The 12,776-nt window shown below is 41.4% G+C and overlaps 1 pseudogene; it reads left to right on the top strand.

Moving 5' to 3' along the window:
* Nucleotides 1–11,938: 11,938 nt before the first annotated feature.
* On the top strand, nucleotides 11,939–12,297 carry LOC137216985 (large ribosomal subunit protein uL29-like; annotated as a pseudogene).
* Nucleotides 12,298–12,776: the final 479 nt, after the last annotated feature.

Genomic DNA, 12,776 nt, shown 5'->3' with positions numbered 1-12,776 from the left:
CTAAAGATTGAGACTCCTGCTCCTATATCAATAGGCCCAAATCCCGTACTTGGCCCCCCTTTGCTTCCCCCGGCCCCTTCAACTACGTCAACAAAAAATGAGACTAATGAAACCTCTGGATCCAAAGAACCCACAGTTAAGCCTGGGACTCCTCAGGATAGGATGCTTTCTTTGGTGCAGGCAGCCTTTACGGTTCTCAATGCTACAAACCCAGAGGCTACAAAATCATGTTGGCTTTGCTATGCTGCCCCTCCCCCTTATTATGATGCTATAGGATATAGCTCCAACTATACTAATTCTACCTCCTCAGACCAATGTCGATGGAAGCAAGAAGGGAACAGTAAATTAACCCTGTCCTCGGTTTTTGGAAATGGTACTTGTATAGGAACACCTCCCCAGTCCCATAGACACCTTTGTCATGATTTTAGCCTCCCTTCAGGCTCAGGATATCTTGTACCTCCTCAAGATGGATGGTGGACATGTAACACGGGGCTCACCCCTTGTGTCTCTTTAGAGGTTCTTAATACTTCAGCTGACTTTTGTGTGTTAGTGCAATTAGTCCCTAGACTTATCTACCATTCAGACTCATCCTTTTTAGATGAATATGTAGGAAAAACAAAAAACAAAAGAGAACCTGTAACCCTCACATTGGCTGTCCTTCTAGGACTAGGAATATCTGCCGGGATAGGAACAGGAACCACAGCCCTCATACAACAACCCCAGTATTATGCAAATTTAAGACAGGCTGTAGACATCGACCTTCGAGCATTAAAAAGTTCCATAACTCAACTAAAGGAATCACTCACCTCACTTTCAGAAATGGTGTTGCAGAATAGGAGAGGCCTAGATTTGCTGTTTCTTAAGGAAGGGGGATTATGCGCCGCTCTAAAAGAAGAATGTTGCTTTTATATTGATCATTCAGGAACCATTACCAAAACCATGGATAAACTAAGGGAACGCTTAGATAAAAGGCAAAGGGAGAGAAAAAACAAAAAAGGATGGTTTCGATCATGGTTTTATAAGTCCCCCTGGTTTACCACCTTAATCTCTACTCTGCTGGGACCTCTTATTGTTTTATTGTTGATTTTAACTTTTGGACCATGTGTTCTAAATCGCTTGATAGCATTTATTAAAAAACGTATCAGTACTGTACAAGTTCTAATGTTAAGACAACAGTACCAAAGTTTACGAACAGAAGGTTGAGATTCCATGATTGGAATCAATAGTCACAAGAAAAAGGAGGAAATGTGGGACTCGAGGGACATTGTTCCAGCTAATGATTAAGAACTCTCCAGACAATAGGGGCTTCTTAGACAATGGGTGAATTTCCAGGATGTCCGGCCCCCTTCCGAGAAGGAGGGAGATAAACAAAATGTAAAAAAGGTATCTGTCAAAGACCAATCAGGAAGCTGGGGACAAGTTCCCTCTCTGGTCCGAGCCTAAGCTGGGACCAATCAGCAGGAAAACACAACCAAATCTATAATTTACATACGGGGAAGTGGGAACCTATAAAACTGACATATTCGCGCCCAAAAGGGGTTCCTTCTTCGACCTCCTGCGTGAGGACCAAGGAACCCCGGTGCACCGGCCTTCAATAAACCTCTTGCGTTTTGCATCGGCTTCCGATTCTTGTTGTTTCCTGGGCGAGTCGAAACTCCTAGGAGACCGCGAAGGTCTAACAATAAGACTTGCTTCCCTTATAGTCCCAGGATGGCTGCCAGTAACACCCAGACGTACATGCCTCCTTTTTCATTTGCAGCAGAAAAAACGGCGAGCATCTTTGCCCCAACATTCCCAGCAAAACCCCTGAGATTCACTCTAATTACATTGACTTCACTCACATTCCCACTCTTGAATCAAACTCTGTGGCTAGGGGGAAGGAAAGAGCTTATTGACGTCACATGTAACTTTCATTTCTAAATGTATGAAATTCAAATACCTGTATAGGCCAGGAAGGGAATATAAATGAAGGCAATGGGCCTGATGAGGACTCTAGTATATAGGAGAGTCCAAGTCTCTTATAAAGGGCTCAGGCCCTACTCAGATCCATGCCATGGTTGCCATGATCAGAGAAATTAGTGTTGGTAGGTATTTTGATTTTTCAAGAGAAGTTGTAAATCCAGATTTTTATGTGAAGTTCCATGATTTGTTAACATTGATATCTAATTCCAAACTTTTTCATATACAGGCATAACTCATTTTATTGCACTTTATTGCACTTTACAGTTACTGCATTTTTTACAAATTGAAGATGTGTGACAACATTGCAAGGAGGAAGTCTATCAGTGCTATTTTTCCAACAGCATTTGCTCGCTTCATGTCTATGTATCACATTTCGGTGATTCTCAAAATATTTAGAACTTCTTCATCATTATTATATTTGTTATGATGATTTGTGTCAGTGATCTTTGATGTAACTATTATAAATGGGCATTTTTAGCAGTCAAGTATTTTTAAATTAAGGTATATATATTGCTATTGCACACTTAATAGACTTCAGTATAGGGTAAACATTACTCTTATATGCACTGGGAAACCAAAAAAATCATGTGACTCACTTTATTGGGATATTTGCTTTATTGCAGTGAACCCAACCCCCAGTATCTCTGAAGTATGCCTGTACTATACTATAGGCCTATGAAAAGCATATGTGACTGAATCAAGATTATCAGGATGAAACTTATGCCCTCAAAAACAAAATGCAATGATCTGCTGATGCAAGGATTCTTGTCCATTGGAGGACTGTCTTTGTAATTGTCCATTAATCAATTGGCATTTTGGTTTTCTATTTTAGTCTCTGTGAGCTTGTTCATTGGGAATCCTTCCCTGAGGGATAGATCCTATCTTAGTATACCAACTAAATCAAATTTCTAAGCCTACAAGCGTGAGAATTAATACCCGAGAAATAATGAAATCAATAAAGTCATTGCTCTCTTTCTGGGATCATGAAAGCGGCCAAGTAGCTCTCCCAGAATCGCCAACATGTACTTGCACATTTCTACGTTTGTAATGCCTTTCCTTAAAAACAAACAAACAAACAGAAAGCCGCCCCAAAAACCTGTACTATGAAAGATTCCCAACAAGTCTCCTTTTAACAATGTACTGTTTTTGATGTAGTATGTATATGGGAGGAAATACAATTTTCCCTCTACTCTTCTATGTTCTTGGCTGAAACCTCCCCACCCCCACCCCCAGCAACAAAAAGACAGATGAACAGAAGAAAAATAAATTAATTTACATAGCACATAAGTATGTATGGGAGCCCCACAAAGATATAACTCAAAAATCTGCCAGGCAATAGAGTCTTATATATCATCCTGAGCTAAGGAAAGGGATAGGGGTCTGGGACTTCAAAGCAGGGAAGGCAATTCACAGGAAAGTGAGAAAAGAAAATGTTTGGTAAACAAAGCTTGCCCTGCCAGGCAGATCTCTCAGGTGAAAAAGTGAGCTTCCTGCTACAGGAATTTCTAATGTAAATGTACCTTACAAAAGAATCATTTCCACTGTTTACAGAGCTTCTCCTGTGTCTTCAGCTTTTCAAAATAGCTCAGAATAATCCTTGTGCCAAAGGGGCATAGTTTGGATGGCATGTTCTGTCCCCCTTCGTATGATTTGATTCACAAAAATTTATTTAACTTCAACTTCTGAAAAAGATACCAATTACATAAAGCAAAGTATTCTTCTATGTTTAATTCATTTTTCCTAAGTAAAACCTGGAAATGTGTTATGTGGAAATATTTTGGTTGCGAGTGTCAGAAACCCAATATGAACCCAAATAAGCAGAAAAGGAGAATGTAATGGCTTATGTACTTGTGAAGTCGAAGGGGGGTTTCAATGAGCTCCAGGCACAGCTACATCTAGGAGTTCCAACTCTCTCTCTCTCCATCCATCACTTCTGCTTGTCTTCATTCTCATACAGCTCCCCTCCACAGAGGCACAGGCATGGCAGGATGACCCCAAACTTGCATGCAGTGATTTCAGCCAAAGCACCTTGGCTAGTCTGACCTGAATCTTGTGATCATCCTTGGACCAATCACTGGGGCAAGAGACATGGGGTATTCTGATTAACCAAATCTGGGTCATGAGAACACTTCTGGGTCATAAGACCACCCCAGTGGCCAGGGCAGGAGTAAAACCACATGAACTGTGTTTCCCCAGAGGAAAGGAGAGCTCTACTCCCAAGTGAAGGAGAAAAAAGTGCTGAACAGACAAAAGCAACACAGCCTTTATCTACTTCTGATAGAAACGCTCTTCAGCTGATGAATAGGACATTCAAATATTTTCTATATTAAACCCAAATTAAAATACAATGAAAGAGAATCTTCTATGGTAATGTGAAATTCCTTGTAAAGTACAGTGCTACTTTATTATATAAAATACATAGATGGAAGAGACCCAGCGATGATTCAGGCTATCCATCAAGTGATGTATTTTAAAGCCCTTCCTCTGCATTTCTGCTTCTCAGTCTAGTCTAGCTTGAGTCTCAAATTATGCCACTTATGCCACATTTCTTAATCATTCAGTCAGGAAATTGTTGGTTGATTGAACAGCATTCTAAGCTCATGTGAGTCCACAGTAAAGTGAGCTATTGAGAAACTATAAAAGGACTGGGATAGGAAATACAGGTGGTATATGTGAAGGCGTATGTAAATCTGAAAAATATATATTTTTAACATCTTTATTGGAGTATAATTGCTTTACAGTGTTGTGTTGGTTGCTGCTGTATAACAAAGTGAATCAGCTCTACGTATACATATATCCCCATATCTCCTCCCTCTTGAGTCTCCCTCCCACCCTTCCTATCCCACCCCTCTAGGTGGTCACAAAGCACCGAGCTGATCTCCCCGTGCTATGCAGCTGCTTCCCACTAACTATCTATTTTACATTTGGTAGTGTATCTAAAGTTACAAACTGCTATGTGGCTATGTCAGACCTTCAGTAAGTGGGCTCTGAAAGTCACTCAATAAGTTAATGTTTCTGAACTGTCAGGGGACAGAAGAGGGTAGCGCAGGGCATAGCTTCAATATCCAGGTTTTTTCAGGTGTCACTGATCAGTTTGAAATTCGGGGACAGCAGTTTAGCGTCACTAATGTGGTGAAGGGGAGCAGAATATGCCACCCCAAAATATATCTTTTTGGCCTGAGAATTATTTTGGGCTAATTATTTTTGAGAGGCTGCAGACACAGGAGAATCTCTGAAAACAGAGTAGAAGTTGCCCTTGCCTGAGGCAAATTTATATTTATAAGGGAGATCTCCATTTGTAAGGGTGTCTTCCTCTCTCTACCAGGAAGAGAAGGATGACTGTAAATTTCTGGAAACTCATATTGGAACAGGAGGGAAGGGGGAAAGGCACAACCTTTAAAAGGAAGACATAGCCATAGTACACGATGAAAACGAGTGAGAACCAACTACGTCCAAGATGGTGGAAGATTCGACTTCCAGTAGACCTTGAACCTCATTATATGCTCATTGTAATACATTAGCATAAGTTAAGTGACACACCCACCAGCGCCATGACAGTTTTGCCTCCAACCATGAAAGGTCAAAAAGAGGGTGGTGGCCCAATTCCTGGAAATTCCCACTCCTTCCCCAAAATAGTTGGAATAATCTTCCCACTCATTAGCCTATGAAATTATCCAGCCCATACAAACTAACCATGCCATATTTCGAGGCCTCTTGCCTCTTGCCTTCCAAGATGGCCCACACTCTATCTGTGGAGTGTGTTTGTCTCTATAAATCCACTTCTTACCTATCACTTCGTTTCCAAATTCCTTCGCGATGAAGAAAGAACCTTAAATTCACCAGCAACAATATCAATGGACAAGGCAATGACTTAAATCTGTATAACAACCTTACCCTTGTTTACTGTGCTTCTCCTGGTTACCTCCCATAACTGGCATCTCCCTCCCCCAACTTCTTTTATTTTTAGATGGAAATAGTATTTAAGGCGATGGCTTGGCCCAGCTCATCTCAGGGAGTTAGTTTTCCTGAGTATCTCCCGTGTATACAGGAGGTATACATGTTATTAGACTTCCGTTTGTTTTTCTCTTGTAATCTGTTTTTGATTACCAGGGAGTCTCAATCAAGAACCAAAAGGGTAAATGGAAAATTATTTTTCCTCCCCTACAGAATCACTAATGTGGTAAAATGAGGTCTATTTTTGGTATTCCTCTTCCCCCAAAAAGCTCAGTACTCAGATGCTCAGTGTCTAAAATTCTAATTTTAGAATTTTTGCATTTGATTTAAGCATCTTCCTTTCTCCACAGTGCTCTTTTTTTTTAATGTTTATTTATTTATTTTATTTATTTATTTGGTTGTGCTGGGTCTTAGTTGTGGCTTGCTGGCTCCTTAGTTGCAGCTCACGGGCTCCTTAGTTGTGGCTCATTGGCTCCTTAGTTGTGGCATGCATGTGGGATCTAGTTCCCTGACTAAGGATTGAACCCCAGCCCCCTGCATTGGGAGTGCGGAGTCTTAACCACAGCACCACCAGGGAAGTCCCCCCACAGTGCTCTTTTACAGTAATTACCATTCCTGCTCCCAGAGGTAACGTATTATATGGTCACACCACTCAAGATGGCTGTTCTCTTGCTCTCTGTACATCCCCTGCTCGACCAGCGCCTGCTTCACCTACACCCTACTCACATGACCGACCTTCCTACATACGTGTCCCCAGACCCAGCTAGTGATTGTCCTAATCCTAGGTCAGAACATTTCCACCTGGTTTCCCAGCAACCTCCACCCCAGGAGTGAAGACTGCAAGACTGCTGCTGTGTCCTGCCTGCCTTCCACTGCGCACGGTGTTGCTTCAGCCGTGTAAGATCCCCCATCCATTAAACCACTGATGTCTCTATTGCTGACGCTGGGCTCTTTCTTTGGTCTTGATGTCGGACAAGTACAGGGCTTGCAGGCCTGTGGGGTGGAGCCCAATACATATTAAGACATTCCATGTATGAGTGGTATTTATTTGATCCCTTTCTCCTCTTACAAGAGGGACATTTACTTATATATTCCGAGATGTCTGGGAATCTGGAACTGGGGGTGGCACAAAAAAGCTGCTGAAGACAAATTTTACAACTGGTTGGTTTTGCCAGAGTCTGGCCCTACTGCCAATCAATTTCTCAGCTCCTCAAAGTGGAGGTCTCCCAAGCTCTAGTGCAGACTCCCCTATAATGCTCTTAAGGTGTTTGTTAGGGCCACTAGACCTTTAGGCTTTGCCCTAGTGGAGTGAGAGTCTAGGCTGTAATTTTGGAAGGGATGTGGAGGTCATGACAGCCACAGTGACCTGGAAGTTAGGTGGGGGAGCCAGTTATGAGAGGTGATCAGGAAAAGCACAGTAAACAAGGGTAAGTCTTGTTATGCAGATTTCAGTCAGTGCCTTCTCCATTGACAGAATTCTCTTGTGATTTAGAGCCAACTTTCTCTTCCTGGTAGAGAGAGGGAAACACCCTTACAAATGGAGGTTTCCCTCATAAATGTAATTTGCCCTCAGGAAAGGGCAAGTTCTATTCTATTTTCAGAGAATCTTCTATTTGCAGCCTCTCAAAAATAATCAGCTCAAAATAATCCTCACACCAAAGAGGCATATTTTGGGATGGCATATTCTGCTCCCCTTCAGAGGAGTATGCTTGAACAAAGGCACAGATACTAGAGTGATGCTCAAGGCTCTTTTGGGGAGAAGATCAGAGCACATCCCTTAGGGCAGAAGTTGGACACAACATGCAGAGCAGGAATGCTTAAGCTGCGTTATATGGAAAGAGAATTTGGTCAATTACATTCTCTTAATGTCTAATTATCCCTTCTTGTTCTTACTTAACAAATTCCTCCTCCTCTTTTTAGTATATGATTCAAACATCTGTAAACTGTTATCACACCCCTGCTTAGTGATCACTTAGCAAAGCCACATTTTAAATTCCTTTCATCTTTTCTTGTAAATCAATCCCTTTCTTCATTGAATCTTTTTGTTCTCTCATTGCTGGATGCCTTTCTTCTTTTTTTTCCCTTTCTACCTCATTCTGGTATTAAAATACTCCAGTTAAATGCAGTGCTTATCTCGCAGACTGTAGCCTCACAGTTCAGGTCTGGGGCAGATTACCTCTTTTAGCTAAATTCTCCGTTCACTTTTCCTTTCAGCTTTTCTGTATCTACAGAGCTGTTATAGGGATGGTTCCACCTTCTTCAATAATTGCTATAATATAGCCCTGGTTTTCAGACTTTATTGTGCATCAAAATCACCTGTGGGTGTTTCTTAATAATGTAATATGTCGGGTCCCAGTCTCCAGATTAAGTAGTGATTCATTAGTTACCATCCCCCTTTTTAAACAAGCACCCATAGGTGATTCGGATGCAGGTAATTCAGGGGCTACACCCTGAGAACAATATTGTACAGGCATTTGGGGAACCAGAAACCATTCTTCATTGATCATCTAGGCCAGTGTTTCATGAAATCACAAAATGATTTCAGGTGGTGCATAGAGTATATAGACATTAAATAATACTGAGTCATAGAGTGGGGAAGTTTTCCCTTTTAAATTCTTTTTCAGTTCTCATTTTGGTGAAAGTTAGTCTTAAACATTTCTGATGTGTTCTAAACAAACTTTTTAACAAAGAAAAAGCAGGTCTCAAAGCCACAGACTCAGGAGCCTCTGCCAGGCAACAATATTTATCTAGATTTTAAGAACACTGTTTTGTTTTCATTATATTTACTTTTACTCTCACCTTCTATTTATGATAAATGATACTGGTTTCCATTTTATGTAATGATATAAACTCAGCTTTTCAAATCGATTAGTAAAAACAATTGTTAAAAATCTAAGTACATGGGCTTCCCTGGTGGCGCAGTGGTTGAGAGTCCGTCTGCCGATGCAGGGGACACGGGTTCGTGTCCCGGTCTGGGAAGATCCCACATGCCACGGAGCGGATGGGCCCGTGAGCCATGGCCGCTGAGCCTGCGCGTCTGGAGCCTGTGCTCTGCAACAGGAGAGGCCACAACAGTGAGAGCCCTGCGTACCACAAAAAAAAAAAAAAACAAAAAACAAAACTAAGTACAATTGAGTAAATTTTAAAGATCTTATTGGCTTTATTCAATAGTTCATGAATTGGACAGCATCCCTTCTAGCAGATAGAAAGGAGCTCTGAGGAGCTGTACAAAATGACAGAATTTTATAGGTAGAAGGGAGAGGGAATAAGAAAGTTAATTGGGCAAAAAGTGGATTGTTTATGGCAAGGTCACTTTCCTTTAGGGGATGGCAGGTGTCTATCAGGCAGATGACCTCGCTAGCGCTAACGAGGTGATTCCTGATTGACTGGTTTTCGATTCCATTTCTGGGAGAGGCCAAAACCATAATTAATTCTTGGCGACATGGGGCTTGGCATAAGTGACTCCATTTTGGGCCTGTTGTCTTGTTTTTAACACAATTTAAGTTAGTTCAAAGAAAAAGTTGTTAAGAAAATAATAGTAAATGTGGTATGTGTATAAAGCATAAATTGTGAAGGAATGTTTTTGGTGGTATACTGAAGTAATGAAATTTGTAAAGGTGATTCACAGAAGTCTCAAGCGTGAGAACTACCTCCTAAGCTGTGTCTATGTAACATCATTCGTTTGGCGATTTTTTTTTTTTTTTAACTGAGTCATCTATTGTAGTCATCAATATTTTCAAATGAAATGCCACCCCAAAATATGTCTCTTTGGCCTAAGAATCATCTTGAGAAACTACAGACATAGGAGAAGCTCTGAAAACAAAGTTGCCCTTTTGTAAGGGAAAGCTACATTTATAAATGAAATTTACATTAGAAAGGGGGCTGGTAGCAGGAAGAGAGATTTTATCAGAGATCATTTTTTTACCTGAGAAATTTATCTACCTGGCAGTGCAACTTTTGTTTACCACACATTTTCTCTTCTCATCGTCCTATGACTTGCCTCCCCTGCTTTAAAGCCCCAGACCCCTATTCCTTTCCTTGCCTCGGGATGGTATATAAGCCTCTATTGTCTGGCTTCCTTTTGAGCCTCATATCTTTGTGGGGCTCCGGTACTACACAGTATGTACATAATTAAAATTGTTTTTCTCCTGTTAATCTGTCTTTTTTTTTTTTTTTTGCGGTACGCGGGCCTCTCACTGTTGTGGCCTCTCCCGTTGCGGAGCACAGGCTCCAGACGCGCAGGCTCTGCGGCCATAGCTCACAGGCCCAGCCGCTCCGCGGCATGTGGGATCCTCCCGGGCCGGGGCACGAACCCGCGTCCCCTGCATCGCAGGCGGACTCTCAACCACTGCGCCACCAGGGAAGCCCTAATCTGTCTTTTATTACAGGGGGTCTCAGCCAAGAACCTAGAAGGGTAGAGCGAAAAATATTTATACTCCCCTACACAAGTAAGAAATCAAATGCCAAATTGTTTGCTCTTGATAATATTTATGATTTGCCAAAAATCAGACATGTTGTTTGACCTGTACCATTAATTTTTACTAAACCCAATCTTTTCATGGCATGTGAGTCCACGGTTCTGATATTTGAGTTTCTACTTTTTCTGCATGAGGATTTGTTCCTTTCTTTCCTTTGGCTATAGTTGAGTTACTTTTATTTACATATAACAGAGTGCTAGATATTATAGTATGAAGAAAAAAAATTAAGACATCCTCTAGAAGCTTAAAAGCCAGTTGGAGAGTCAAAAGACAAGCACGTAACAAAAGCTAGCATTTATTGAGCACTGAGTATACCAAGCTTAAAAGCTTTTCATTCTTTGTCTCATTTCGTCCTTACTACAACCTTCTGAGGTAGGTACTAATGACTTATATCTGTGGAGCACTTACTAAGTGCTTTACATGTGTTCTATAATACATATAATTTTCAAAATGATCCTGTGAGATCCTGACAATCAATTGGGCGCATTTTATTGAAGGGGAAACTGAGCCACAGAGAAGTTATGCAATTTGCTCAAGGTCACACTGCCAGTAAGTGGTGGAGTAGAGGACTGGGAACCAGGCAGTTTGACTCCAAAGCCTGGACTTTTGCTGCCTTGCTATTATCCCAGTTTTACACATGAGGAAACCGAGGCTTAGAAAGAAAAAAGTAACCTGCCCAAGACTACGTGGCTAAGATGTGATGGAACTGGATTTAGTTTGACTCTAGAGCCCACACTCTTAGCCCTTAAGCTACACTGTCTCATAAAACGATGGACTGCCTATTTAAAAGAACAATGTAAATGTCACATGGCAGGGTGTGGTGATGACAAGTTTAGCAGAAGAATTTGCAGGTCTTTTCTTCCTTTTCAGGAAGAAAGTTTTGTTATTTGCATTGTTCCCAATTTCCTTGTTGGAATTGCTTTTATACTTTAACGTTTTTTTTTCGGTAATAAGGGCAACTAGTTCAACACCCAGACCCTCCAGTGCTCTGGGCTACTTGTCTTGCTGCCCTGATGATATGGATGTGCTCGATTTTTTTGTGTTCCATTTGCTGTTTTATTGACACAGTTATTGATAAAAGAAAACTCCTTGCCAAGATGCATTCTTTGGCCTTAAATTGGCTTGATGGGTAGACATTACCTTTGGACAATTAACCCTCTTGGTAGCAAAAGCCTTTCCAGACCAGCCGTGTTCACAGTATGTTGCTGCTAACATCTCCACTTTTCTCTAGCTTTTAAGAGTAGCAGCTTTTTGGTTTTATTTTTGCCTGAGAGGTTCCACATTCAGTTGATATTGGCACTTTCTTCAGTTCATCAATTATGCCACTCTTCTCCAAACAAACAGATAAATATACAAGCCCATCTCAAACACCTCCTAGAAAGAAGTTAGGCTCTGAGAGATGAAGGGCACTTTGACCTGCAGAAATGCTGGGTGTGGTGGTTGTGGTGGTGCGTGTGGATATATATATGACAGAGGAAAGTGAAAATAAGAAGTGAAAAAAACTCTTTCCCTCAAGAGCAGGCAGTGGCGCAGCTTGTGCAGTCATGGCCAAGATTAAAGCTTGAGATCTTCCTGGAAAAAAGATGGAGCTGCTGAAACAGCTGGATGACTTGAAGGTGGAGCTATCGTAGCTGGAAATCACCAAAGTGACAAGCAGTGTGGTATCCAAGCTCTCCAAGATCCTAGATGTTTATAAATCCATTGCCCGAGTTCTCACTGTTGTTAATAAGACTCAGAAAGAGAACCTCAGGAAATTCTACAAGGGCAAGAAGTACAAGCCTCTGGATCTGCAGCCCAAGAAAACACATGCTGCAGGTTCAACAAGCATGAGAAGTTGAATACCAAGAAGCAGCAGCAGAAGAAACCGCTGTATCCACTGCCAGAGTTCGTAGTCAAGGCCTGAGCATCACAGAGTCAATAAAACACAAACAAACTAGAAAAAAAAAAAAAAGTGAAAATGAAATGGCACAGGAAACAAGGACAGAAAAACTGTTGTAGTTGTTTTGGTTGTTACAGTTCTTTTCTTTCTATATGCTATCCAATCTAGAGATTCCCTTGAAGAGAGGCTTCATGTTTCTCCATCAGTGCTATGGGAAGGAAAGGATCCAATAAATTGAACATCAAAGCAAGACAGTGCTTGTTTTCCATCCCTGAAGAGAAGGATTTAGATCCCTACTCTACTTGGAAAGAAAGTCTGTATTTCCCATTTATGTAATAGCTTATGTAAATCTTAATGGAACTTAAAGTACCAGTTGAATACTGGTGACAGTGTTCCTTTAAAAATGTTCTTGTGGGGCTTCCCTGGTGGCACAGTGGTTGAGAGTCCGCCTGCCGATGCAGGGGACACGGGTTCGTGCCCCCGTCCGGGAAGATCCCACATGC

This window comes from Pseudorca crassidens, chromosome X (genome assembly GCF_039906515.1).
Source record: "Pseudorca crassidens isolate mPseCra1 chromosome X, mPseCra1.hap1, whole genome shotgun sequence".
NCBI lineage: Eukaryota > Metazoa > Chordata > Mammalia > Artiodactyla > Delphinidae > Pseudorca > Pseudorca crassidens.
Note: the sequence above shows the minus strand (reverse complement) of the source record. Positions and strands in the feature narration are given on the sequence as shown.